At 42.1% G+C, this 25,174-nt stretch overlaps 1 long non-coding RNA gene across 1 annotated transcript; it reads right to left on the bottom strand.

The window, feature by feature from the left end:
• Nucleotides 1–3,138: 3,138 nt before the first annotated feature.
• Nucleotides 3,139–24,406, bottom strand: LOC120936963. The gene is made up of 2 exons (XR_005748655.1): nucleotides 24,319–24,406; nucleotides 3,139–5,901 (listed from the first exon to the last, which is right to left on the bottom strand). It is a non-coding gene; the product is annotated as an uncharacterized LOC120936963 (long non-coding RNA).
• Between the last annotated feature and the right edge of the window lie 768 nt (nucleotides 24,407–25,174).

Raw genomic sequence — 25,174 nt, 5'->3', positions numbered from 1 at the left:
CTTACTCATTTTTTGATGTGGCAGCCGCATTATTATTATTTTTTTTTAACAAGAATATTTCCTTTATTATTAACAAGTAATCCTGCCAGTGACACACATCTGTCCGAGTGTGACAATATTTATTTAGCATAGGTATTCATTCACCCTAGGCCAGTGATGGTGAACCTTGGCACCCCAGATGTTTTGGAACGACATTTCCCATAATGCTCTACTACACTGCAGAGTGCATGAGCATCATGGTAAATGTAGTTCCAAAACATCTGGGGTGCCGAGGTTCGCCATCACTGCCCTAGGCTGTTCTTCTGATTTGGCCTACAAAGACCTCCTCCTTCTTTTATCTCGATTACATAGAGGGACATTGATTTGTAGTTCAGAGAGAATAGCTGACAAAGCTGATATCATTGTTTGAGATTTCAGTTTAGTCCAGAGGACGCTAGAGATTACAAGGACACCATTTTTTGTGTATATATATATATATTCTGTCACCACGTCTAAAAATATTAAATTTCAATATATTATTTTTTGTTCACAGGTTTAGATATACTTATCTTAGGATAAGGGAATTTTACCTATAAAACTTGCCTGGTATCTTACTCCACTTCCCATGCTTTCATGTGCTCCTTCTGAGTTGAACAGGGCAAAGATAGTCAGGCACGTAAGCCACATCAGTAAGAACAGGGAACATCCAACGAGAATAATGAACTAACAACATTCTCTATAGCAGTTCTACAATTCCATCCTTAAACATGGGCTGGCTTGAATGTGCACAGATCAGATCAAGCTGCTATTTTCCAACACCAAAGGAAAATAGTCATTTTATCTTGCTAGTGGCAAAGGGGAGGAGGTATTGAGTGTCAGAATAAAGAAACTGCTTTTCCGCCTTTCCTAAAGTAATCCTGTCAGCACAGAGCCATTTTATAGGTAAAAGCATACATGTAATAGTGGGGGCAAAATACTTACCTTAGCAGTGTCCCATTTGCTTCAGCCCCACCTTTTCACTGCTCCCCTGCCATTGCAGGTTTTTGGGCCAAATACCTGTTTACTCCATTATATGCAGTGGTTCCTCCTGCCCACTCATAAGCCATGTAGTAATGTAGGGGTCAGCGGGAGAAACCATAGGGAGCAGTAATTCCATGAATCAGGGATTGTGGAGCAGCAAAGAAGTAGTATTTTAACATATTGGCCACTGCAAAGGTAGGTATATTGTCTATTACAAATCTGCTTTTACATATAAAGTGACTCTGTACTGACAAATAAATCCAGTAAGAATGTAACCACTTTCTTAAAGTTTCAAAAACCATGTGGAAGTAGAGTTCCCTTAAAGTCCATCTAAAGACATAATTTGGGGGTTTTGCTTCTTTTTTTTATTTTTATTTTATTTATTTATTTGCTTTGGGCACAGAGATAAGGAGGTAGAACCCTTGTCAGGTTTGTATTGGTGTCTGCTGTTTAGGAAGATTTAGGCCCCATACACACGAGAGAATTTATCCGCGGATACAGTCCAGCGGACCGTTTCCACGGATAAATCCTCTCAAAGATTTCCGCAGATTTCTATGCGATGGAGTGTACACACCATCGCATTGAAATCCGCGCGGAAATCCTCTGGCGATGACGTGTCGCGCCGTCGCCGCGATTATGACGCGGCGACGGGCGCGACGCTGTCATATAAGGAATTCCACGCATGCGTCAAATCATTACGACGCGTGCGGGGAATCCCTTTGGACGGATGGATCCGGTAAGTCTGTACAGACGAGCGGATCCATCCTTTGGAATGGATTCCAGCAGATGGATTTGTTGTGCATGTCAGCAAATATCCGATCTGCTGGAATCCATCCCAGAGGAGATTTCTCCGCGGAAACAGATCCGCTGGCGTGTACACACCATAGGATCTATCCGCAGAAACCCATTTGCTGGGATTTATCTGCGGATGGATTCTATCGTGTGTATGGGGCCTAAGTCTCTTTATTTGTCCTGATGACTACTGTCACTGGAAACCAAAATGAGAGGAAATCAAACATTTTGAGCTGTCCCAAAACAGAAACTCAGGGGGCCTTCCAACGTTGAAGTTGTTTCCAGTAACAGCTGTCTAGGAGAAAATTTCCTTTACTTTGAAGAGACGTTATCTAACTTACTGTTGTAACTAAAGATCATAAATAACATTCCCTATTCTATCAAAATTTTAAATTACACTGTGACCAACCAGCGGTAACTGCTGTTTTAAGAAGGTTAAACTTTTTTTTCTGTGTTGGGGAGCATATATGTTTGTATTAATATGGCTCAGCATCAATATATACAAGACCACTTTGCTATAGGAGTGCCAACTCATGGTTATGTATTTAAAGGTTTATGTCAAGGTTTTGTTTTTAACAAAGAAAACTATGAAAGGTTTTAAAAAGTATATTGGTGGGAACTGCATCACTGGAGAAGATTGAGCATTTTGGGTTATAAGCTCATCTCAATTTTGACAATGCAATGCTATGTATAATGCCTCATACACACGTACGGGTTTCCCGGCGGACTTTTTACCTCCAGGAAACCAGAGGGGAAAATCGAGAACCTACTCGGTAACTTTTTTCCCCTACACATGACTGGGTTTCCCGACAGGAAAACTGCCATGAGAGCTTTGGTCAGGAATCCCAGCCGTGTGTCTCCATCGCAGTGTTTCCCATAGGAAACCGACAGGAAAAAATAGAGCTGGTTCTCTTTTTTTCCTGCCAGTTTTCCTGTCCGGAAAACTGCGATTGGTGCATACACACAGCCGGTTTTCCCAGCCAAAAGCTCTCAAGGCAGTCGTGTGTACGAGGCTTGAGGGAATGAAGAACAGAGTAACATGTCAAAACAAACACATGCTTGCTGTCAATGAAAATTGTGGATTGAAATAATTGGAAGGAATGTATTGTTAAAACTTCAGGCCCTGTACAAGTCCCATCCCAACATTCAATCAGTGACTGCCTTAGATTCTTCTTTACGCCAGAGTATTCTAAGGTAAATATGAAACTAAATACCCAAAACTGAAGCATGTAGTAGGAGAATATTTCTAATCAAACAAGTAAATGGCCTAAAAAAGGAATATTTTTGTTTCCAAATCTCTGATCTCTAATTTATTGAGAGTTGCCCATAAATAATTTCACACAGTGATGAATTATCTAAAGCATTATTATAAGAAGAAGTAGGCTAAATTGTTCCAGTAGGATATAACAGAGGACTGTACTTTAAATGCATATATACCCAGTAGCAGTTAACATTGTACTGTTAAACTTTAGATAAAGAAAGAAAACTAAAGTAAAAGTTAAAACTGTAAGAATTACATAGATACCACCCTTGTTTGGAGAAATTGTAAACAAACAAGTAGATATTGATATATTAACAAAGAGAAGATGATCTAGGGACATCCTTGAGTACAGATGCTATACTTTGAGGATTAATATTTCAAAATCATTTTGAACATGGAGAAAAGTAAAATGTAATGAAAGGAGCCGAGAAGCTGAAAAAAATCTATAATAAATATATAGATAGTGCTGCATTTCCTGAATCATGCAACTAAGAAGAATATTGCCTGGAGACATAATTGCCATCCATCACACCATCTTGACTTATCTACAGAGGCTTACTGCATAAGTGCTGTACTGAGATTGCTACTATGATAATGCCATTCCTGACATTCACTGATTAAAATAGTCAGTGATTAGTTTTAATTACTGTTTAACTTTACATACTTTATGGACATGAACATCCATTATTGAGAAGTGTCAGTTTATTTCTTCCTAAGGCTATATACATTCATTAATGTACATTGAGAGAACAGCCTGTGTAACTGTAAAATGGTTTACATTATTTTCTTTAATGGTACATGATTTAGGTAAAAATAAATCCTGACAGCCCATTACGATGCTTGCAAGACACCATTAGCAGCACAGTTTTATAACTCTAAACAGCAATGCAAGATCATTGCGTTAGGGATATATATATATATAAATATATATATATATATATATATATATATATATATACTGTATATAACAGCCCTCAAATTTGCCACTTACCTACTCAAACTTTGCGAGTAGAAAATGAGGGCTGACGAGCATGGGACACCTCCGAGAAGGGGGACGAGTACCTCTGGCAGGCGGGGTTAAACAGGAGCTGTAATCCCAGCTATGGGAAGAGAGGGGAAGAAGAGTCGAGCTGGCCGATCTTCAGCTTTCATATGAATTTCTGGGTTCCCAGTGCTCGCTGTCACACAGTCCCGCCTCCTCACCCTTTGCTGCTCACGTCACACAGCCCCGCATCCTTGCCCGGTGCATTTTATAGAGAGAATACTGGTCCAATGCCTGGTGAGGAGGACTGTGTGACGTGATCATCACAGGGCGAGGAGGTGGGACTGTGTGACATGAGAATCTGAGTGCAAATTGGCCAGGGTCCTGCATTAGAAGTCCACAGGAGTTACCAGTTTACCCATAACACCATAGCCTTAACTGGATTTATTTACCTGGGAGATCAGGCAAAATTCTGGATTTTAGTGATTGTACCTAAACCTATTCTGGTGGTTACATTTTTTGTAGAGCAGTGGTTCTGAACTCCTGTCCTCAGGATCCCCTATCAGGCCAGATATTAAAGCGGGGGTTTTAATTTAAAGTTTAAAGTTCATTAAACTCTTTTGATCTTCCAAAGATAGTACTCACATAGTTAAGTTCTCTACTACCCAGCATTCTCCACCTATATCAAATGTGTGTTTATACAATTTTATGCTGGCTGTTTCCATTTTGCTTGTGGTCAGCGTGAAGCCCACAAGCAAATGCTTCCGGGAAGCTGGGGGAATGAGCCGTGTTGACGGCAAGCAGCGCCGTCAACACTTCTCCGTTGCCATCACAACGGCCGGCGTAATAAAAAGTTCACGCCCCGTTGTGACGACAGGCACCTCCTATTAGCATCCATTGCAGCTAAAGCGACACGCCCACTCCCGCAGGAGCCAAACCAGGAAGTGCCTGGTTCTGAACGTCCTAACAAGGTATGGAATCGTTTAAAAAAAATTTAATCAGCAAAGTTGAAATATAGAGACTTATAACGTGTGATTAACGTAGACTATAAATGAGGGTGAACCTCCGCTTTAAGTATTACCTTGAAGAGATGCAGACTAGAATACTGCAATCATTGAGCAGCAAATTATATCACCTGTGATTGTATTTCAGTTACCTAGCCTGTTAGAGGGTGCTGTAGAGTGTAATGCAGTCCTCACTCCATTTAACCTACATTTAATGCTGTGATTACTCAAATTTGCTGAAAGTAAAGGCAGCCATACATGGATTGGAATTCTGCCAGTTCAGCAGGGACTGGCCAAATTTTGATCTATATATGTGCAGGGAGGTTATAAATAAGTAGATCTACCAATTGACTTCTGTAGAACCACCTTATTGGATTTTCTGATCAATGCATTCTGACAGAGTGTAAGTCCCCCCACCGTCAGAATACAAAGACACAGTAGGAGGATTCCTCCACCCACATCAAGTGTGTGTGGGTGGGGGGATATTGTTTGTTTTCTTCTTTAAACCTGCTGGTTGAATAAAAAAAACTGATCCATATATGGGCTGAGTAAGTTGAAGCATAAACTGAGCACAACCAAATCTATATAGAATGATATGCTAACAATTCTCTGTAATATTCATAATTTTAGCTGTACAATTTCAATAAACAATACAATATATTTGCATGGATTTTTTTTGCAGACATCATGTTTTCCATATTTTTTTGATTCCATTATTTGGACTCATAGAAATGGTTGCAGTATTGAAGCACTGTTTATAGGGCGTGCATGTCGATACTTTGCAGTCTTTTTCACTTTTCATTATTAAATGTATATTTGGCTTCTAGGCATTTTCTTCTCTGATTCCATACTTTTAAATTAGCCTGAAAAAAAAAAAAATACAACAAAACGTGGTCAATTAGTGATTTAGAGCATTGCGCTTCAATTTTAACAGGACAGCTGTAGAAATACCAAAAATTATAACTGACAGTGTGTATGTGTTGGTGTTTTTTTACTAAAGAAGTACACCATGTCCACTTAGCTTAGTGAATAATGTCATGATTTGCTCACCCTAAATATCCAATCACATGCACAACATTTTTGATTTTAAAAATAGGAATTGGCAATCTGTCTGGATGCTTCAATGGGGTCTGCTATGTAGATTTATTGCTCTGTGTCATGATTGATGTGGTCTAGTAAACCATAGGCTACAGATATGACTTAATGATATAAAAACGTTTACAAAGCCAAAGTACCGTATATACTCAAGTAGGGCTAAAAATAGCCCCCTTGGCTTATACTCGAGTCAGTGTACCTGTCAGGTCGCGGGCGTCCATTTTTCAAAAGTTGCGGCTTCCCCCTGGTCCGTGATAGGCGTTTGACACTGTGTTCCGCTACCGCCTATCACGGAGGTCCTCTCATCCTCAGACTTTCCCAGCAGACACTGGGGCAGATCCACGTACATTGGCGCATTGTTGTGGCTGGCGTAGCGTATCTCTGATACACTACACCGCCGTAACTTACATCGTATTTTCCTTATCCTCAATTAAGTTGCGCCGTAAGTTACGGCGGCATAGTGTAATTTTGGCGGAGTAAGGGCGCACAATTCAAATCGATGTAATGGGGGTGTGTTTTATGTAAATACGTCGTGACCCGACGTAAATTAAGTATTTTTTTAAGGGCGCATGCGCCGTCCGTAAGGGTATCCCAGTGTGCATGCTCGAAGTTAAACCGGAACAAGCCAATGCTTACGACAGTGACGTCATTCTACGCAAATCCCTATTCGCGAACGACTTACGCAAACGATGTAAAAAATTCTAAATTCGACGCGGGAACGACGGCCATACTTAACATAGGATACGCCTCATATAGCAGGGGTAACTATACGCCTGAAAAAGCCAAACGCAAACGACGTAAAAAAATGCGCCGGCCGGACGTACGTTCGTGGATCGCCGTATCTAGCTAATTTGCATACTCGATGCGGAATTCAACGGAAACGCCACCTAGCGGCCAGCGGAAAAATGCACCTAAGATCCGACGGCGTACTAATTCGTACGCCTGTCGGATCGAGCCCAGATGCAGTCGTATCTTGTTTTGTAGATACAAAACAAAGATACGACACGGGAACTTTGAAATTACGCGGCGTATCAATAGATACGCCGGCGTAATTCTTCTGTGGATCTGGCCCACTGTGTTCAGTGTTCCACCTATCATGGACGTCCTCTTGTCCGAGGATGAAAGAAGGTCCGTGATTGGCGGAACACTGAACACAGTGTCTGCTGGGAAACTGAGTCCGAGGATGAGAGGACCTCCGTGATAGGCGGTAGCTGAACACAGTGTCAAATGCTTATCACGGACCGGGAGGAAGCCGCAAGTTTTGAAAAATGGACGCCCGCGACCCGACAGGTACACTGACTGAATGGGACCAATGGGTTCCAATGGGAAAAATGGATGCCTACAGTCTGCAAGAATACAGGTACACTGAGGCTGCAATGGGCACAATGAGAATGGGCACAATATGGCTACAATGGGCACAGTAAGAATAGGCACAGTAAGGCTGCAATGGGCACAGTACGGCTGCAATGGGCACAGTGAGAATGGGCAAAGTAAGGCTGCAATGGGCACAGTAAGGCTACAATGGGCGCAGTCAGAATGGGCACAGTAAGGCTGCTATGGCACAGTAAGGCTGCAATGGGCACAGTGAGAATGGGCACAGTAAGGTTGCAAATGGGCATAGTGAGGCATGCAAATGGGCACAGTGAAGCTGCAAATGGGCATTGTTGACCCTCTTTTACGCTTACAGTAGCTGCTGCATTCTCACCCTAGGCTTATACTCGAGTCAATACGTTTTCCCAGTTTTTTGTGGTAAAATTAGGGCCTTGGCTTATACTCGGGTCAGCTTATACTCGAGTATATACGGTATATTGTTCTGCAGTGAGATACTGAGGGGAATTTTCTAAGACTGGAGCAGACCGAATTCAGAGCAGCTATGCATGGAAACCAATGAGCTTCTAGCTTTCATATCCAAAGCTCAAATGAGCAAGTTGAAGATAAAAGGTGATTGGTTATTATGTACAGCTGCTCCAGACTTTTTCTTTTTTCGGGACTGCGACATTATAGCGGACACATCGGACATTTTTTGACACATTTTTGGGACCATTCACATTTATACAGTGAACAGTGCTATAAATATGCATTGATTACTGTATAAATGTGACTGGCAGACGCACAGTGTTCCCAGTAACGCGACGCACGCGCCCCCTAGCAGCTTCTAATGACAGGACGTCATATGACGTCCTGTCAGAACAACAGGGGATTCCGCCCGCCGTCATTTGACTGTGTGCGGTTTAAGGAGGTTAAGCTCAGCGGGGATCGCTCCGTATATCCCCGCTGAGCCGTCGGATGACAGGGCGATTTCCGCACACTGTACAGGGACCGCCCTGTCTTTTCTCCTCTCCTATGGGGGGATCGGATGAATACGGACCGTGTGTCTGTGTTCATCCGATCCGATCCACAGACGGAAGAAAAAATAGGACATTCTTCCGTCTGCAAAATCGGATCTTGTTTATCCGCTGACACCCGCAATCACATAGGGACCAATGTATGTCCCTTTTTCATCCGCAAACGGATGGATGAAAAAGCGGACATACGGTCCGCACGTCTGAAAGGGCCCTTAGGCTTGCCAATAAAACCTAGAAGCTCATTTATTTCTATGCACAGCTGCACCAGATTGTGCAGTGTTACAAAGGGAGTATTGTCTCTCTAGAAAAGGTTATGTGTGTTATAGGCAGTGTCACTAGGTGAAAAGGGGAAGACAGCCTGAAAAACGAATGCAACCACTACATGTAAAGATGTATAGCTGAAATATGTAACATTTCTTTTTAGGTTAGATATGCTTTAATGGGTTCACCACAGGCAATAATATAACGACTGTGTATTTTTATTTGTTGTAATGACTCACTGTTCCAATGGTCACTTCCATGATAACATGTATAAATCGTGCCTATAGCATATTCCTAATTCTAAATTGTTTCACCTTATTTTTCTTATCACAGTTGCTGCAATATACACAGCGGGTCTGATTTTTATAATGTTGGACTTAAGCTGAGGGTTTTCTGAATCAAAATTATCTGAAACCTGCAGTTTTCTGCAAATATTCAAATGCAATAGCCACAAAAACACCATGATTCTTTTGAAACTCAAATAATCGTCATTGCAAGTTAAAGTCAATATGAAGGTTTGTTTCCAGCAGACAATCTTTTATTACCTAAGACTGGCTGGTGATAAGTAATAAGATTTGACATGCAGTCTTATTCTAGTAAACACATGCCTTGAGCTTAGCGCAATGTATTTCAGTAACACAGCAATATCAGTATGTAAATAGCAGAAAGTCTTACATTTCTAGTTACTATTGGTGTCAATACAATACGTACAGAAAAGTTTTGGGCTTTAAAAATTCAGTATGACAATGGTTTGTCCCTGCAGTCTGGTTTGTGGCTTACATTTTTACACTATAGGCTTTTTTTATAGTTACAATGTTTCTTTTTCTGACAAACCCTGACAAACAAATGATTAATACTGAGTTTCTACACACGCTATCTCTCTTTGTACTTGAATATATATATTTAGAAAAATGTTTAAATGAAAATATTGTAGAAAAATGCATCTTTTTCAGAAAGGGTCAGGCCTCGTACACACGGCCGAGTTTCTCGGCAAAAACCAGCAAGAAACTTGCTGGGATTTTTTTTTTGCCGAGGAAACCGGTCGTGTGTACATTTTTCGACGAGGAAACTGTTGAGGATCCCGTCGAGCCAAAAAGAGAGCATGTCTTCTTTTTCCTCGACAGGAATGGAGAAACTTGCCTTGTCAAGTTCCTCGACAGCCTAACAAGGAACTCGACAAGGAAAATGATGTGTTTCGCCAATCAAGTTCCTCAGTCGTGTGTACGAGGCTTCATAGAGGACAATGGTCATGTAAGAAGTTGAGAGTACCAGGAAAGAAGCTAACAATGAAAGATACCCATTTGTTCAGGTTCGATGCATGACTGCTGCTGCACTGTTACCATACAAGGGAGCATCATGGCTACTTATGCAGTAGAACAGATTATGAGGTTGATTTACTAAAACTGGAGAGTGCAAAATCTGGTGCAGCTTTGCATAGAAACAAATGAACTTCCTGGTTTTATTGGTAAAGCCTAATTGAAGAAGTTGAAGTTCAAAGCTTCCATGCACAGCTGCACCAGATTTTGCACTCTCCAGGTTTAGTAAGTCAACCCCCAGGTTTCTACATTCAAGTTAGTAGTCAGACCTTCTGCTGAGAACCAACGTTATGCTAGGGAGAGGTCAGAAAAGTACTGTAGACAAAGTGATCAAAACACATATAAAATAGGCAAAAATAATTAAAGTAAACAAAGTTAGCAGAATGTTTTGTAAAGGGTGTTCAATACATGTAGAGGGCACTGTGGACAAATAATTAACCACTGGGTTTTTCATTTTTTGCTAAACTAAGAAAAAAAGACTGATATTTTTGAAAAAACTAAAAACCTTTTTCATAGTTTGTTATACAATTTTGCAAACAGGTCATTTTTCTCATTCACTGATTTGTGCTGATAAGGCACCACTGATGGGCACTGTTAGGTGGCACTGATGGGCACTGTTAGGTGGAACTTATGGGCACTGATAGGTGGCACTGATGGGCACTGATAGGTAGAACTGATGGACACTGATGAGGCAGCACTGATGAGGTTGCACTGATAGGCGGCACTGATGGGCACTGATAGGTGGCACTGATAGGCGGCGCTGAAGGGTATTGAGATGTGTAACAGATAGGCAGCACTGATAGGTGGCACTGATGGACATTGATAGGTATCACTGATGGGCACTCATAGGCAACACTGGTGGGCATTGGTAGGCAGCACTGATGAGCACTGATAGGTGGCACTGATCAGCACTGATTGGCAGCACTAGTGGGCACTGATCTGCAGCACTGGTGCACAAATTGTCAGCACTGGTGGGCACTGGTGTGGCTGCAATAATAATCAGGACACTAATAATCAGTGCCCTGATTATCAGTGCCAATGCCCCTTTAACATAAGCCAGTTAACGGCTTTCTTCTTCTCTCCTCACGCTAACAGTGTGAGGAAAGAAAAGCCAATAACCGGCTTGTGTTTACATCCTGTGATCAGCTGGCTTTGGCTGACAGCTGAACACGCGGTAAAGGGTTGCTGTGATTTGTCCTTTACCTCGATCTGTGATCAGCTGAGTCCAAAGGACTCAGCGATCACAGAGCCTGCCACCCCCTACGGCGCGCAGGCAGCGCGATCACAGAAGGACATCCACATATGCCCTCCTGGCAATCTAAACAAACCCCCGTCTTTTGGCTATAGTGAGGGCAGGAAGTAGTTAAGTTAACAGACTGTAGATATGATGGAGTAGAAAGAGAAGGCAAAAAAAGGGGAAGAGAGTGTTTACAAGAGAATGAGGAGGACAGAGTGGGCCGAAGATAGGGTGGAAAAAGTGGTGTGCACTTGCTTTGATTTGATGCATGTTTTTTTGAGGAAACTTTACATGGTTCCTGTGTAGAAGCCAAACATATTTAATTTCTACACTATAAAACTTAAAACAAGGGTAAGTATACCCACACACCAATTACCAATGGGAAAGAAGAAGATTTTACCTTATAAGGTTCTTAAATGAATCATGGAAAACAAGTGTAAGTGTGTATACTTTTAGGGTAGGGGACATGAGCATTAATGAGACAATAATGAATAGTTTAATCTCCACTACTACAACAATTGAGGTAGAAGTTCAGCTCTAAAGGTTATCTATATATAAGTCAAAGGACATCACATAGGGGTATAGTTGGAAACAAAAAGACTTGCCCTCTCTGCAGTGTTACAAATACAAGGGGAGTTATTAACACCGCTAGAGGCAAAACTAGAATCTTCAGGGCCCCAGAGTAAGAAACCATCAAGGACCTCTACCAGGGGCGTTGCTAGGTCTACAAAAGATCTGGGGCTAGAGCCCATAGCAGTGAAGTAAAGAAAATCATACGCTTGGACGGGAGTATATATATATATATATATATATATATATATATATATATATATATATATATATATATATAATATCATTACATATCTGAGTGCAGATCCCCCCTTTACATCAGGGTCCCCAGAGATCCCCAAGTTACATCAGTGTCCCCAGATCCCCCCTTCTTACATCAGGGTCCCCAGAGAGCCTCCCCTTACTTCAGGGTCCCCAGAGAGTCTCCCTACTTACATCAGGGTCCCCAGAGCCCCCCTCATTACATCAAGGTCCCCAGAGAGCCCCTTCCTTACATCATGGTCCTCAAAGAGCCTCCCCCTTACACCAGGGTGCCCAGAGAGCCTCCCTACTTACATCAGGGTCCCCAGAGCCCCCCTCATTACATCAAGGTCCCCAGAGAACCCCTTCCTTACATCATGGTCCTCAAAGAGCCTCCCCCTTACACCAGGGTGCCCAGAGAGCCTCCCTACTTACATCAGGGTCCCCAGAGCCCCCTCATTACATCAGGGTCCCCAGAGAGCCCCCCTTACATCAGGGTCCCCAGAGAGCCCCTCCTTACATCAGGGTCCCAAGAGAGCCCCTCATTGCATCAGGGTCCCCAGAGAGTCCCCTTCATTACACCAGGGTCCCCAGAGAGCCTTGCCCTTACATCAGGGTCTCCAGAGACCCCCCCCCATTACATCATAGTCCCCAGAGAGTCCCCCTCATTACATCAGGGTCCCCAGAGCCCCTCTTTACATCAGGGTCCCCAGAGAGCCTCCCCTTACATCCTTGTCCACAGAGAGCCCCTCCTTACATCAGAGTCCCCAGAGAGCCCCTACTTACATCAGGGTTCCCAGAGAGCCCCCCCTCTTACATCAGGGTCCCCGTGTACCTGGCTGGCCTCTGCTGTCTGTGTACCTCCAACCCCCAACACATCTCTGTACCCCCCACCTGGGGGGAGGTGTTAGGCTGCGATCGGCAGCTCTATGTACTCATGGATGGCGGGATCTCCATAGGGCTAGTAGTTCTCTTCCCGAGTGTATACAGGGGAGAGGGGAGGGGCCTCTAACCCGAGCATGTATCAGCAAGAGTTTACAAGCAGAGTGACTCAAGCATAGTGACACTGAAGAGTGAAACTGATACTTGCCCAGGTCCGAGGCCCCTCCCCTCTCCTCTCCACTTTATACACTGCATTCAGGAAGAGAACTACTAGCCCCAGGGAGATCCCGCGGCCACCATATAGCTGTCGATCCCCAACCTCCCACTACTGCAAATTAAACTGACAGCAAGAGGTGCAGGGGGAGATGCTGGTTTTTGGGGCCCCCCAACAGCAACAGAACGCTAGGGCCCAGTCGCACGTACGACTGCTGCAACCCTGGCAGTTTTGCCACTGAACACCCCCAACCATAAACAGTATGGCCACCTGCTATTAAGTAGCACTATTTGATGGACTAGCCTGCAATGATGTGCTATGCTTCTATAGCCTTGTTTAAATTAAATCCACTATAACACTGTAAGAGAGAGGAAAGGGTGCTTTGAAAGGTTAGCACAGAATATAGTTTACCTTCCTGCTGCTAATTATAACTATCCAATTGACTCACCGGTAGTGTCAGCTGGTGCTAAACATTTTGGGGGGTGGCAAACAAACCCCCCCAGGTCTGCACTCACCCCTCCAGTGGTAATGGCGCTGCGGCTTCCCCGACTTCTCCTCCCGGCTAACCTGGTCTTCTTTATTTTCACCTTCTGTCCTGATTGGCCGGGAGGAGAAGCCAAAATCCGATAGAGAATATTGATTCACCAGTATCACATGTGGGAGGGTTTGGGGTACAGTGCTCTGCGCCCCAAGCACAACCTTTTTCAAGCCAATTAGAGCCTGAAGCCTCGTACACGCGACCAAGAATCTCGTCGTAAAAGAAAAGGCTTTTCGAGAATCTTGTCAAGCTTTCTTTGCATACACACTGTCAAGACAAAATCTCGTCGTTCTCAAACGCGGTGACGTTTAACACGTACGACGGCACTATAAAGGGGAAGTTCGATTCCATTGGCGCCAACCTTGGTGCTGCTTTTGCTAATCTCATGTTACTGCGTGTTAAGTAAAAGTTTGGTGAAAGACGATTTGCGCTTTTCAGTCTGTTACAGCGTGATGAATGTCTCGACGAAAAACATACACACGACCGTTTTTCTCAGCAAAAATGCTCTGCCAGCATTTTTCTTGATGGATTTTGCCGAGGAAAACAGTCGTGTGTACGAGGCCTCAGGCTCTAATAATTTGCTTGAAAAAAAAAGACAGACCTCATAGAAAGGCATTATACTGGCGCCCCGCATGCAAACAAGAGGGGTGGCCCCTGTGCTCCTTATGGACAGGCCACCACTGCAACCAGTAAATATGATGTATACATATCTACCAGGTACCTTCTTGATCTATGTCTACAAAGGTATATTACAGTCATCCTAACAATATCAATTTGACTGGCCAATCACTGTGGTATGGTCATGCCAAAGTGTGCATATATATATGCACACTTTGGGGCTGGACTTCCTACCTCCATTTTTGTAGTAGTGGAGACTAAATTATTAATTATTATCTCCTTAATACTCATGTACCATACCCTAAAAGTATCCACACTTACACATACATGTTTCCATGATTCAGTTAATAAGGGCAAATCTTCTCTTTCAATGGCCATTGGTGCGTGGTTATACACACCCCTATTTTCAGTTTTATAGTGTATTCCCTTGCCAGTTTAAGAGAGCCTGTACAAATATAGTAGGCGATTTGTTAAAGGAACACTAAAGGTTTGTTTTTATTAGATCAATTGATTGCTGTAAGCAAGAGCATTTAAATATCACTTACCTTGTTTTTCCTTTTGACCTCCAAAATACAGTAATCCAGGTTTGAAAATGCCATTTCCTGTCTCTCCTCTTCTTGCTTTCTACCAGCATCTGAGCCGTTTTGCATGGTGGAAAGCAGAATGTGCTCACCCCCTCCCTATGACTACAGCCCTGCGTGAAGATGCTCTCTTATCCCTCACAGGCACGGAGGCAAAGCCTAATGGGAACTGTAGTTCCCATTAGGCCGTGATGTAGCAAGAATGAATGCGCACCGCAAACCAGGAAGTCAGTGAGAATAACGATTCAGGAGTGCTGGAGGTGAATAAAACAGCTCGATTTCAACAGGTATCAAACTAGTTATAATGCAAAACATTACTTTTTACTTTATCAGCTACTCAGACTTTAATTTAAGAGGAAAATATTTTTGTCTTTACAACCCCTTTAAGTATAAATTATTTTATTCCTATATGCAACTTACTAGTCTGACCTTCTTCAGTGGGGACTAATACATTCTAAGCAGAAGGCTTCTCTTTATAAATGAATGGGGATTTTTTCAGACATAATGATATGTATTGCAGTCATGAACAGAAATACATTCATGTGCATTGTTTGACTATCTGTTAAAGCCTGCATTAACTTAGGAGAAATAATGGAACACATCACTGCTCATTTTAAGTCCATTTACCTCCCTCTACATACTCAGTTCGATTTTTTGTGTGAGTAAAGCTATACTAACCAGAGACCACTGCTCTTAATAATCTCTGCTAAAGCAGCGTGTATGCAGACAGTAAAATAAATAGGCAAAATATTTTGCAGATAGTGGCATGGAAAAGGCCATTTGGACAGAAGATGTAGAGGATACAGTAGGCACAATATTTTATGAACAGATTGTACAGAAGGTAGAGTAGACAGAACAGGCAAAGAATGGAGTGGGGGTGTTTGCAAGAGGATGAGGAGAACAAAGTGGGTAGAACACAGAGCAAACAAGAATGGTGCTAAATAGAGTGAACGGAGTGGGGTGCAAGGTAGAGTATATAGAGTTGATGGAAAATTGATCAGGGCAGAGCTGGAAGCAATTGAAGTACATGGATTAGAGAGAAAGGTGTAGATGGTGTGAACAGAGCGTGCAGAAGTTGAAGTGGACAGAAGGGGTGAAAGGTAAAGTGGAAACAGTGAGCAGAAAAATGGCATATTTCAAAAGGGTGGAACAATTGGGCTAAATATGGAACATACAGAATAGGAGGTAAACGGAGTACACTTGGTGGGTGGAAGATAGAGAAGATGGAATGGGTAGAAGTAGGAATGATCAGGGATGGTGGAAGATGGCACTAAAAGAGTAAATGACAGAGCTAATAAAGCTTGAATGTACATTTTTACACTGAAGGTTTCATAAGCATTGTGTGTGCTTTGTATTAGTTGAATCATGTTGCATTATGATGACATTAAATTACATTGTTTTGATGGGCATCAACAATATTTTTCAAGTCACTTATATAATATGTACTTATCTCATGGTTGATTTACTGTACATTACCTAAACTTTTTTCAATAAACCTTTATTGTAAAAATAAATAAATAAATTGAGTAATTCACACTGGTCTATCGATTTGCAATATATCAATATAAATAGCCATATAAATTAAATTTAAATTTAAATTTATTAAATTAAATTTTAGTCACATTTAGCAATATTTTTAGTTAAAGGATGAAGTTTCCAAAAGGTCAGGATTAGTGTCCTTGGGATATACAATGATTATAAACCTTATTATCTTTTTTAAAAAAAATAAAAAAGATGCTATACTGGTATTGATATTGCACAAAGCAGTGTCTTACCTCCTGTTCTGGAGTTCCCTGCTAGGGCTGTCTTCTCTTCCCCTCCTGTGTGTGTACCCATAGCAGGCTGTGTTCTCTGTGTTGGATTGCCAATGGCCTCTGCTGCTTGTAGTGCAGCGTGTGATTTTAGGAAGAGAGAGCAGGCCTGTACAGCACAGTGCTGGATCAAGAGAGGACTCAGGTAAGTGTATTGTGGGAGGATGGAGAAAAGGCAGCGGAGGTTTTTTTTTTTTTACCTTAATGCAGAGAATGCATTAAAGTGAAATCATTTAGAGTTTAGAACCACTTTAAAATGTAACTGGAATGTAAGTAAAATTATGTGATAACTGTTGGTTTACAGCAGACATTCTCAGTCATGTTTATGTGGAAATCTAGGATTCTTTAAGATATTGCTAGAGGTTCCTTGAGCTGTGGCTGATTGACTTTTCATCTGAGTATGCCTACATAATTCTTGCACCAATGCCACTTGAAAGACCCATTAACTTTTTAGCTGTTTCTAAGGTTGGCATTTTGACTAGAACTGTAAGCGGGCATTCTTCCCACTGGCCACCAGCTAAATCATTTTTATCAGGGGTTCCCCTAGGCCTGAAAATTATTTCAAGGGTACCTCTGAGGTGAAAAGTTTGAGAAAGGTGTGTTTTAATGTTGCTTAAATAAATCATATGCTTGTTTATGCTTTTTTTCTAAGACATCAGGAGCGTAATATGTAAAGTCTGGAGGAAAGAAGGGAACATGGATACACGAATGAAACCTTTAAATACATCAAAAGGGTGAATACGGTTCAGAAGGGCAGTATTTTTAATATGACGCTGAATCAAGAACACGAAGCAATGACCTCAAAGTAGCAAGAGGAAAGTTTAAAACTAATTTTAGAAAGTATTATTTTACTGAAAGAGTCGTTGATGCTTGGAAAAGACTTCTAGCGGAGCTAATGAGTCAGTCAACAGTATGTGAAATCAAACATGCTTGGGACAAACATAGATCTATATGCAGTAAAAAATAAATAGAATAAAAGTAAAAACATACAAAAAAATGGGACAGACTCGATGGACCACACACTTCTATGTTTCTATGTTTCTTCAAAAGAAGTGGCAAGTTCCATAGCAACCATTATGCATTAATCATATTTCTTACACATTAAAACCCACATAGATGTACATTTTTGCTTACTATATTTCTGTTTTCTTTACAAAACTGACCTACAGTATAATACTACTTCAGTTCAGACATGAATAAAAATATTTTGTCAAAAATCTTGCAAGTGTACATGAATAGAGTAATTGCCAATTTGCCAGTGATACAGAGAGCCAAGGAAGTTCATGTATTTGAGATACAGAAATAATTACTCTTTTCCAGTATGGTTACCTGCTCATTCACAATTCTCTGTGAATCAAAATAATTATTTTTCCCATATTGTCCCTTTTATACACTGTGCAGGTTATTTGCATCTATTATGACATTCGTGTGATAACAAAATTTGCTGAGCATCTGCTTATTTTAATCAGTAGGACTGTCTCTGTAAATATTAGTTGTGCTTTTACAAGTGCAGTCAAGATTGAAGATGAAATGAAATGGCACAATGAAAGCCTGTTTGTATATTATATTGTGCAACTGAAAAAACAGTTACATCCAAAGGCTTCAAATGACAAACCCACTCGCTCAGAAAGCAGACATAAGTTGTCTTCTAGAATAAATCTATTTCTGTCCCGGTCATACAATGGCCTCACATGCGCAATTGTAATTCAACATCTATGATGAAAGCAGCAGAATACAAATTGTACTTGCAAACCCCCAAGTATGACCTACTTTAGTAGGTACAAAATAGTTTGTTCATTCCTTTTATTGCCTTACTGTTTATACTCACCAGAATGTCATATGACGTCCTTGGATCACCACTTCGATATCTAAATTATGCCTGATATCATTCAGATATCTGTGTTTTCAACCAGTGATTCCCTTAAAGCGGGGTTCACCCTAAAAAAAAATTCTAACATTACATTGAGCTGACTTCTGACACTGACACTATGCTGATCTTTTTTCGTACATACCGTTTTATCGCTATTTTCCACCCCGGCTTCCGGGTAGTGAATCCCGCGAGAGTGGGCGTTCCTATTCACAGGCTAAGTGATTATCGTGATGACAAAAGCTTCCCACCGTCATGAGTTGCCAAAAGAAGCCGGACTGCGAGTCGGCTCTATACGGTGCTATACGGCGCCTGCGCACCGACGTTCGGCTTCTTTCGGCAACTCGCGACGCGGCCGTATGCACTGGTGGGAAGCTTTTGTCATCACGTCAATCACTTAGCCTGTGAATAGGAACGCCCACTCCTGCGGGATTCACTACCCGGAAGCCGGGGTGGAAAATAGCGATAAAACAGTATTTACGATAAAAAAAAAAAGATCAGCATACTGTCAGTGTCAGAAGTCAGCTCAATGTAATGTTAGAATTTTTTTTTAGGGTGAACCTCCGCTTTCATCTAAAAGCCACAAAATTATTTCAGCCATTGGATTGCTTTTACAGGCAGCAGGAGGAGATGTCCCCCCCTCCGGTGCCTTTCTGGGCTCTCCCGTGTGATCGGGAGGCCAGATTAACGATCCATTGGTGCTGCCGGATTACCAAAGAGCTAGCCATGGTCTGGATGGTCCCCAATCATCTCTATGACCCTGGGAGGCCGCATGCGTCATCATGATGTTAATTCCGGCACTTTTTTTACCTGGAAAGCAGAGATTGATGTTTTTTTTTTTTTTATCTCATGCTTTTCATGGTAGAGGAAATATGTGGGGTCTCATTGACCCTAGATGTCTCCATAAAGAGGACCTGGCATTCCTTATTTCTGTTACAAGGGATGTTTACATTTCTTGTAATATGAATAAAAGTGTTAAAAAAAAGTTAAAAGGGACAGTGTAAAAGTAAATAAATACTAATAAACAAAAATGTTTTAGATTGCCCTCATCCCCACAAGCTCACACACAGAAGTAAACACATACGTAGGTTGTGCTCGCATATGTGTTAGAACCACACATGTGAAGTATCGCCATGAATGTTAGAGCGAGAGCAATAATTCTAGAACAAGACCTCCTCTGTAACGCTAAAAAGGGGAACCTGTAAACATTTTTCAAGTGTAGCCTATGGAGATTTTTAACCACTTGCCGCCTGCCTTATGCAAAAAGACATTGGCAAAGTGGTTTCAATATCCTGAGTGGACGTCATATGACATCCTCAGGATATTGAGCCGCTGCGCGCCCCCTGGGGCGCGCATCGCGGCGATCGTTGTTGCAGGGTGTCAGTCTGACACCCCGCAACACCGATCTAGGTAAAGAGTCTCTGACGGAGACTCTTTACCATGTGATCAGGCATGTCCAATCACGGCTGATCAAGATGTAAACAGGAAAAGCCGGTAATCGGCTTTTCCTCACTCGCGTCTGTCAGACGCGAGTAGAGGAGAGCCGATCGGCTGCTCCTCTGACGGGGGGTTTGTGCTGATCGATTAGCACAGCCCCCCCCCCCGAGGATGCCCACACTGGACCACCAGGGATGTCACTAGACCACCAGGGATGCAAAACACAGGTATTCCACCCTAGACCACCAGGGATGGCAATAACAGAAATAATGGATGCCAATCAGTGCCCGCAATGGATGCCAATCAGTGCCCACAATGGGCATCACTGATTGGCAGGCATTGTTTGGCATCCATTAGTACAACACACACGTTAGTGCCACCTATCAGTGCCCATCTTTGCCGTCTATTAGTGCCCATCCATGCTGCCTATCAGTGCCCATCTATGCCACCTATCCGTGCCGCCTATCCGTGCCCATCCGCGCCGCCTATTCGTGCCCATCCATGCCGCCTATCCGTGCCCATCTGTGCTGCCTATCCATGCCCATCCATGCCGCCTATCAGTGCCCATCCGTGCCGCCTATCAGTGCTGCATATTAGTGCCCATCATCAGTGCCCATCAATGCCACCACATCAGTGCCACCTTATCGGTGCCCATCAGTGCTGCCTTATCAGTGCCCGTCAGTGCAGTAACATCAATGTCCATCAATGAAGGGGAAAACGTACTTATTTACAATGTCTTATAACAGAAACAAAAAAAAATAAAAAAAAATTCACAATTTTCGGTAATTTTTTATTTTATTTTTTTGCAGAAAATTAAAAATCCCAGAGGTGATCAAATACCACCAACAGAAAGCTCTATTTGTGGGTACAAAATGATAAAAATGTAGTTTGGGTACAGTGTAGCATGACCGCGCAATTGTCATTCGAATTGCAACAGCACTGAAAGCTAAAAATTGGTCTGGGCAGGAAGGTGTATAAGTGCCCTGTATGGAAGTGGTTAAATACCGAAGTTTAGTGACATTCCACAAGTGTGCACAATTTTAAAGTGTGACATGTTAGGATAGTCCATGAAAGTGGAAAAAAAATTGTGCTTGAAAAATTGCTGTGCAAATACTGTGTGTCATAACAAACGGCAACAATTGCCATTTTATTCACTAGGGTCTCTGATATATATATATATATATATATATATATATATATATATATATATATATATATATATATAAAATGTTTGAGGGTTCTGAGTAATTTTCTAGCAAAAAAATATGATTTTTACATGTAGAAGAGGAATTACAGAATTGTCCTGGTATAGAAGTGGTTGAAGCAGAACCAAACCATACTTGAACACCACAAACTGAAAATGCTATTTAATTCATTTGTATTGTTCAAAGCAAGCTCACCCATTCATCAATGTCTCTATGCTTTATTTTGCTGAGAAATTACTTTGAAAAACACCCCAGCTTTTCTAGCAATGGAATCCATCTTTCCTTAGCTCAGACATGCAGCAAGGAAGGTGCACTAAGAAAGTCTCTCCTACTCATCTGATATATAACATCATTTTAAACTAGGCCATAAACCAGGCAGCAACTGAAGAAATAAAAAAAATAAAAAAAAGGTAAAACATGAAAATATACTATGTCTCCCTGTCTATTTACTAATATGAACAGCATAAGGATTAAAATAGCCAATGCTGATTGAGAGAGTTTAGTTCTGCTTTAAAGCAAACCCTTCATAAGAGTCCATTGACCAAGTTCAGGAGATTGTAATAAAAGGTAGAGAGATAATCAGTAACAGAGTGTTTTATAACTACTAGAGATGTTAGAGGGTCTGTGTTTCTAGGTCAGGTCTGCATACTAAGGGCCAGATCCACAAACGAATTACGCCGGCGTGTCTGTGGATACGCCGCGTAATTTCAAAGTTCCCCCATCGTATCTTTGTTTTGTATACACTAAACAAGATACGACTGAATGAGGGATCGATCCGAAAGGCGTACGTCTCATGTAACAAAGTGCAGAGCTAGAATGCAATGGTCAATGACGATAATCGTGACCAATAGTGTGAAATAATGGAAAAATTGAAGTCCAAATATTGAATCTCCAAACAAATTGATGGATCGCTCCAGCTGGTGAGTGGTGCACAGTTCAAATCAATGAAAGTGAGTGCTTTATACTTTGTTTGTTTGTGTGCCAGCCGCTTTTTGTTTATTCACTGTATTATTTGGTTAAGCGCAGTTGTTTTCCTTTTTCAAGGCGTACGTCTTAGTACGCCATCGGATCGTAGGTGAATATTTACGCTGGCCGCTAGGTGGCGTTTCCGTCGAATTCCGAGTCGAGTATGCAAATTAGCTAGATACGGCGATCCGCGAATGTACGTCCGGCCGGCGCATTATTTTACGTCGTTTGCGTTCGGCTTTTTCCGGCGTATAGTTACCACTGCTATATGAGGCGTATCCAATGTTAAGTATGGCCGTCGTTCCCGCGTCAAATTTTGAAAATGTTACGTCGTTTGCGTAAGTTGTTCGCGAATAGGGCTTTGCGTAGAATGACGTCACTGTCGTAAGCATTGGCTTGTTTAATTTCGAGCATGCGCACTGGGATACCCCCACGGATGGCGCATGCGGCGTTAAAAAAAAGTCATTTACGTCGGGTCATGACGTATTAACATAAAACACGCCCCCATCACATACATTTGAATTGCGCGCCCTTACGCCGCCTAAGTTACGGCGGCGTAGTGTATCTGAGATACACTACACCAGACGGAGAGAAGTGCCGCGCTTCATGGATCTAGCCCTAAGTATGCAGATATACCAAGCAACTAACAGGGTATTCATCAGATTATTACACTAGCTGCTTGGATTAATGCAAATCTGTCCCAATCTGTCCCATATTACAGTGTTGCAGAGCAAAAGTACATTTTTAAGTTGCATTTTATAAAATAAATTACTGTCAATATTATGTAGCACTCTCTAGTGTGTGCTAGACAGAGAGGGGGCTAAGCCTGAGCTGTGAATCTGGGTCAGGATTCAGGGAGTCAGGGCTGGATGACTTATCTTGACAGCCCACAGTGGCGGCTGGTGCTCAAAATTTTTGGGGGGGCACAAACGAAAAAAAAAAAAAAAACAATTGCAGCCTCACTGTACCTATCAATTGTTACCACTGTGCCATGCCATCAAATGCAGTCACTGTGCCATCAAAACGCAACCACTGTGCCATCAAAACGCAGCCACTGTGCCATGCTATCAAAACGCAGCCACTGTGCCATCAAAACGCAGCCACTGTGCCATGCCATCAAAACGCAGCGACCGTGCCATCAAAACGCAGCCACTGTGCCATGCCATCAAAACGCAGCCACTGTGCCAATGCTTTAAAACGCAGCCACTGTGCCATGCCATCAAAACGCAGCCACCGTGCCATGCCATCAAAACACAGCCACTGTGCCATACCATCAAACGCAGCTACTGTGCCATCAATTGTCACCACTATGCCATCAAACACAGCCACTGTGCCCCCAATTGTCGCCACTGTGCCCCCAATTGTTGCCACTGTGCCCCCAATTGTCACCACTGTGCCCCCAATTGTCACCACTGTGCCCCCAATTGTCACCACTGTGCCCCCAATTGTAGCCACTGTGCTCCCAATTGTTGCCACTGTGCCCCCACTTGTAGCCACTATGCCCCCACTTGTAGCCACCATGCCCAGTACCCCCCCCCCCCTGGCACTTACCTTTATGGCTTCTACGTCCCTCGATGTCCCTCGTCCCGCCCTCGATGACGCTTCAGCCAATCAGGTTACCTGATTGGCTGAGACGCCTGTCAGTCTTATCCTCGGGCGTACGGCCGGTACGTCCCGAGGATGAGCTTCCGGAAGCCGACTACAGCCTCAGGGCTGTACTCAGAAAGCCTATCACGGCCGCAGGCCCTGATAGGCACTTCCACACAGCCAGTCAGTTTGAGTGTGAAAGGGGTCTAACTGAGGCTGGCAACCCTGATGGGGCCCCCTAGCAGTGCCTGAGTGCCCAAATGGTCAGTCTGCCCCTGGCTACAATTTATTTAAATATTTATAGTCAAAAATGTGCAGGAAGCTGTAAAGAAACTGTTTATCTACACCACTACTTTTTTTTCATCTTTCCTCTATGATGTAAAGCAGAATAATCCCACTTTATAAAGAGGATTTTGTCAACTTTCGACAAAGCAGTGTGTAGAAATGTAGATATAAAAATTGATCAAATGAGAGAGTAGGAGATTAATGGAAGATACATGTTTTTCATACCTTTTTCAACTTTGTATTTCATCTTCTTTTCTACAGTTTCCATGTCTTTTTCTTGTCCATGTCGGTATTTAACTGGCTTACTGGTGGCAACTACCTGAAAAAATTATAGTTTGTGTCAGTGCATACATTGCATACTAGCATAAAAATGAGCATTTTAAGAGGGTCAGGTAGCACACTCCATACAATTTACAAAATATCAGGGATCCATGTATGATTAAAAATAATGTGCGTTCTGTTCTGACGTTTAAAAATAAAAAAATAAGCAAATAATAATATAACGGTGCGTTTCTTTTGGTATGATCCTCTTAAACACATCTTTTTATTTTCACCTTTTTATTCCTCTGACTTTCTATTCCAAAATTGTAGCAAAATATTTTCAACTCAAGCTGTAGTTTTCCAACGGATTTATACAATGACACCATTATTCTGTCACCTTGTCATCTATATCATGCTTTATGCATGAAAATATCTTATTATTTCCTGCAGCTTCCATGTGACATTGACAGTAAAGCACAACAGCTGCCTCTATGAGCTTTGAGTCACTCTTTTGAAAGCATTGACCTTATTGTCTACTGTTCAGCTGTAGGTCTTGTATGTGTTTTATTATGCTTATAAGGTTACAATTGTGCTCATTCTGCAAGCACTGTTTAGGCCAAGAGCATTTTTACCTATAACAGAGAGAGTAAAATAAAGGTAATTTCAGATTTAGATGAATGTTCATTGTTTCCATCAAGTTAATCTTTTCCTATGTTTAAGAGCCTAACTCCAAGTTGTATGTCACTTTAAATAGCTCATTTGGGCCAAGCTGGCCCAGGCAAACTATTTCCTTTACTAATAAATGCAGGTGCTGATAGTG

Source organism: Rana temporaria, chromosome 4, assembly GCF_905171775.1.
Source record: "Rana temporaria chromosome 4, aRanTem1.1, whole genome shotgun sequence".
NCBI classification, from domain to species: Eukaryota; Metazoa; Chordata; class Amphibia; order Anura; family Ranidae; genus Rana; species Rana temporaria.
Note: the sequence above shows the minus strand (reverse complement) of the source record. Positions and strands in the feature narration are given on the sequence as shown.